Consider the following 5,631-nt stretch of genomic DNA (forward strand, 5'->3'; position numbering starts at 1 on the left):
ACATCCCTAGACAAATTTAATTTCTTCCCATATGCAAAATATGGATTCTTAAATTTATAGACAAGTATCCCAGTCACCACCCATCAAAGTAGCTTCTTTTTCAACAGACAGAGATTATTACAGAGTTACACCACTGGTCACACACAGAGATTCTCTGTGAATTGCTCAAGCCTAAGTGGCATATCTAGGATGCAGTCTCTACATCTAAGACTCACAGAACACAGAACAAGGGATGAAGAGAACACTAATGCATCTTTCAATTCTCATCAGTGAAGCTCCAACCTGCAACAGAGGGCCAGGAACACAAAGGCCACAAATGGCCAAAACACAAAGAATAAGAGTCTGCAAAGTGTGGGTCCTTGGACAGGACTCCTATATTGATATCTAGGATGCAGTCTCTACATCTAAGACTCACAGAACACAGAACAAGGGATGAAGAGAACACTAATGCATCTTTCAATTCTCATCAGTGAAGCTCCAACCTGCAACAGAGGGCCAGGAACACAAAGGCCACAAATGGCCAAAACACAAAGAATAAGAGTCTGCAAAGTGTGGGTCCTTGGACAGGACTCCTATATTGAGGTCCATGCACCCAAGGCTCAGGGGCCATTGTGGAAGAGTGGCAGAAAGATTGTTAGAGCCAGGGAGGAAGTGCATTACCATACAAAAATGGTCCTACAGATGCCTGGGACCCTTCTCATACAAACCTACAGCAATGGTGTCAGCATGCACAAGACCCATGCAAAGTTAGGCAGACAAAAACCCAGCACAGAACTGTGGAAATGAACAGTAAGCCCCAATCTTAGTGAAAGAACTAATTATTGCTGGGTGAGGAAGAGCTGATCTTCCTGAAGGGAGAGACTCTAAATAGGCTGACTAAACCCCGGTGGATGAACTTTCACCGAGGGACATTTGGGGACACTAACTTTACATAATAGACCTAACACAAATGACAGAATGTATGCACTCCAGTGGGGGGGCTATGGGAGGTGCAAAAGGGGAAGGGGAAGGGGTCTCTCACAAAGGGTCTCTCATTAACCAGGGACTTGCTGATTCTAGGCTGGTTGTGCGTGCGTGTGTGTGTGTGTGTGTGTGTGTCTGTGTCTGTGTCTGTGTCTGTGTCTGTGTGTTGCTTGTTTTGTTTTATGGGATTTTGTTTTATGAGATTTGGGGGTTTTTTTTAAACTTATTTTGATTTTATGTGTATAAGTGTTTTGCCTGCATGTACATAAGTGCACCTGTGTCATACAATGCCAAGGAGGCCAGAACAAGGCATTGGATCCTCTGGAACTGGAGTTTCGGATGATGATTGATAGCTGTGATGTGAGTGCTGGGAACCTGAGTCCTCTGCAAGAGCCTCCAGTGCTCTTAACAGCTGCACCATCACTCCAGTCCTGAGATTTATTTAGATTTGGGATGTTAGTCTTTTGTTATTGTTTGTCCTTCTCCTTCCCCCTCCTCCTCCTCTTCTTCCTCCACCCCCTTCTCCTTCCTCCCTCTTCCTCCTTCTCTTCCTCATCTTTCCCAGTTGGGCTATACACCTCATGCCAACACTGACCCTCCTGCCTCGGCCTCCTAAATGCTGGGATTGAGTCAGGTGTCACCATGCCTCACTTCCTTTGGGTTTTTATGTCATGATCACTAGTTATTTTTAGACTTGTTCTTCATAAGATCAAATCCATGCCACTGCAGGCTGTAGAGCATCAGGTGATCTTTAGCAGCATCTTCATTTTGTGGGAGACAATCTTCTTGAATTTTCCATTTGGCTCTTCCTTGGAGGGGTGGCTGTCTAGGATAGCTGCCCACCCTCCTGCTTGGATTATCTTTGCCTGGTTTGGACCCTGAACCCAGGGTCTTCTTCCTTTTATTTATCACTTTGGTTGGTTGGTATCCATTCTCTTATAACTTTATGAAAAAAAAAAAACACAAGAGAAGTAAACGTGAAGTCTTGTATTTTGAATGGGACCTTATCCTACATTCACATTTCACTTGGCTATGTATAATTTTCTTCTTAAATTTTTATTTGTTCATCTATTTGTTAGTGTGTGCCTGTGTAGGTATGCATGCCACATGGCACACATGTGGTCAGAGCATAACTTTTAGCAGTCTGTTCTCTGCTTCCACTGTGGATTTGGAAAATTGAACTCGGATCATCAGGCTTGTATGGCAAGTGCTTTTACCCACTTAGCCATTTTACTGACCCAATTAGCTATGTGTAATTTTCTTTTTAAAAATATTTATTTTTATTATATATGTATGGGTGTATTGCCTGCATGTGCATAAGTGCACCCATATTTTGCAGTGCCTGTGGAGGTCAGAAGAAGGTATTGGATCCCCTGAAATAGGAGTTATGGACGGTTGTTAGCCACCATGTGGGTGCTGGCAATTGAACCCGGGTCCTCTGCAAGAGTAATCAGTGTTCTTAACCACTGAGCCATCTTTCCAGTCCCTACCTGTGCCTAATTTTCTAAACTGAACATTGTTTTCCTAGCTGGGTCAGGTAGCACACCCTGTAATCCCAGCGATCAGGAGCCTGAGACAGGCCAGAAGGAGGCCAAGTTTGAGGCCAGCCTGTCCCAAGAAATAAACTTATTTTCTTTCAGAATTTTGGAAGCATTGCCCCATTCAAACATTTATTATTTCTGTTGGGAAATATTTCTGATTCTTTCTAGATACAATTATTTTCCCTTTTCTGCAAGGGATAGATCTTAAGACCCACAGTGGATATCTGAAATCATAATACTGGAACCCTAGGTATACTATGCTTTCCCTCTATAAACATTTGGTAAAGTTTGATGTATATAAATTAGGTGCAATGAGGGGGCTTGAGAGATGATTCAGTAGTTAAGAGCACTGGCTGCTCTTGCAGAGGACCTGGGTTCTGTTCCCAGCATCCACATAGTAGCTAACAACTGTCTGTAACTCCAGTTCCAGGGGATCCAACACTCTATTCTGTCCTCCACATGTACTGCATGATACAGGTGCACTTAGATACACACAGGCAAAATACTCATACACATAAAATAAAAATATTAAATATTTGTTAATTTTAATTAGGCACAGAGCAGTCTGCGTCCCAGTTCACTATCTGTAAGTTGGGTAACCTCTTCAGAGGATGGTGTGATAAGAATAAGAGGTAGGAATTGGCTAGGCAGTTAGGGTAAAAAGAGCCAAAGTAGCCAGTTTCTTGGCTAAAAATCAAATTGTCCTTGGGCCTCTTGGCAACGTACTCCATTCCTAAGGCCAAAAATGTTGAAAGTATTTGGGAGCTCTTATCTAATCCTTAAAAGATTTTAGAGTTACTTCTTTGGAGTGGGGAATGTTACAGTAGCAAAAAGCCCCATAAAAAAAAGAAGAAACAGTACATGAAGTTATCAGAAAAAAGTGATGGGGAGACATGGGAGGAGTTGGAGGGGAGGGAGTGGGCATGGATTTGATCAAAACACCTTATATGCGTGTAGGAAATTCTCAATACATTATTTTAGAAAATAAAAATAACAAAATAATTTTAAAAATAAAGAAATTTAGGGCCGGGCGTGGTGGCACACGCCTTTAATCCCAGCACTCAGGAGGCAGAGGCAGGCGGATCTCTGTGAGTTCGAGGCCAGCCTGGTCTACATAGTGAGTTCCAGAACAGCTGGGGCTACAGGGAGACCCTGTCTCAAAAAGACCAAAAAATAAATAAAATAAAATAAAATAAATAAATAAATAAATAAGTTTAATTAGGCACAATGAGAAATTAACAATAACTAGCAATAGAGCACTTATAACTGCACGCTGTGGAAAGGGCTATGTGATCTGGCCACTCTCCAAGTCTCTCATAATACTGTACCTGTTTTTTTTGCTGACTGCAACTGAGACACTGGAAAGTGACACCTTGGAGAAGGAGAGACTCGTATATGACCTCTACTGCCCTCACGGATTTCAGAGTCTTTTCTTTGGTCCTCAGTATTACACACACCCCTCTTCCAGGCCTATGATCCCAGCACTTAGGAAGCTGAGGCAGGAAAACCATGAGTTTGAAGCCCCATCTCAGGAAAACAAAAAACAAACTAAACAAATTTCAGGGCTTGTGGCTCAGTGGCACTACTGTCTAGCTTGGTAAGACCTGGGTTCAATCTCCAACACTGGAAATAAAACAAAACATACAGACCCAGAGACAGACAGACAGACAGACACACACACACACACATACAGACCCAGAGACAGACAGACACACACACGCACATACAGACCCAGAGACAGACAGACACATACATACAGACCCAGAGACAGACAGACAGACAGACAGACAGACACACACACACACACACACACACACACACAGACCCAGAGAGAGACAGACACACACACACACACATACAGACCCAGAGACAGACAGACACACACACACACGCACATACAGACCCAGAGACAGACACACACACACACACACACACACACACACACACACATAAAACAAAAAACCACAAAACCTGGGCCTGGTGGTGCACACAACTTTAATATCAGCACTCAAGAGGCAAAGGCAGGCAGATTTCTATGACTTCGAGGCCAACCTACTCTCCGTAGTGAGTTCCAGACCAGCTAGGGCTACATAGTATGATCCTGCCTTAAACCCCCACCCCTAAAAAAAGTCACAAAAGCCAGATGCAGTGGTGTGCAGCTGTAATCCCAGCACTACTGTGAGCAGACAGGAGGCAGAGACAGCAGAATTTCCTGGAAGCTTGCTGACCAACTACGTGGAATGCAAAACACAACAGAAATAACAGGGCATCCTGCCCCAGCAGGTAGAAGGACAGAATTGGCTCCTGAAAGTTGTCATCTGACCTCTGCATGCATACACACACACACACACACACACGTACACAATTCCCATGATATGGAAATATGGGGCTTACTTTCTAGCTTTCACTGTGGTTCTCCGTGTGCTGTTTCAGCCCAGACATACATTTCTTCAGTTCCAGAAAGTTTTCTTGTATTACTTGTACTATTTCTTTGTTATATGTCCTCTATTTTCTCTGTTCTCTGGTTTTTCAATCAGATATTGGTAACTTCCTGAATAAGTCATCTAATTTTATTTTATTTTATTTTCCTCCCTTCCTCCCTCCCTCCCTTCCTTTCTTCCTATCTTTTTCTAACTGGTAGTTGAGCCTGGGGTCTTTCTAATTCTAGGCAAGTCCTTATCGCTGATCTATATTCCCAGCTTTCTCTTCCTTTTTAACTTTTTCTTTCTCTATATATGTGTATGAAGCTATAGTCGTGATGAATGGATAGTCTATGTGAGATAATTTATTATTTCAGCACTTGCTTGTTTCATGCTTCAGGCTTGTGAGTTATATACTGAGAGCTTTATGTAAACTTAATGAGACCAAAACAGAAAAGCAATTTTCATTATTGCCTCTAGAGTGTAAATATGGGCCCCACTGCTCATTTCACTTATATGACCCAGGATCGCTTAGTGGAATCAGCACTCAAGATGCATCACACATTAATGGGCACTGAAATAACTAAAATCAATACCAAACTAAGAAAGCATTCATCAGTCTTAAATTTTCCTTGATAAAAGTCACAGTATATATATATATTTTTTTGGTCTTTTTGAGACAGGATCTCCCTGTAGCCCCAGCTGTC

The 5,631-nt window shown here is 42.5% G+C and overlaps 1 pseudogene; it reads left to right on the forward strand.

Annotated features, from left to right (window-relative positions):
* The first annotated feature begins 782 nt into the window (after positions 1–782).
* Positions 783–5,631, forward strand: part of LOC115071499 — a 7,179-nt pseudogene continuing 2,330 nt past the window's right edge.

This window comes from Nannospalax galili, unplaced genomic scaffold, assembly GCF_000622305.1.
Source record: "Nannospalax galili isolate Female #2095 unplaced genomic scaffold, S.galili_v1.0 scaffold1119, whole genome shotgun sequence".
Taxonomy (NCBI): Eukaryota; Metazoa; Chordata; class Mammalia; order Rodentia; family Spalacidae; genus Nannospalax; species Nannospalax galili.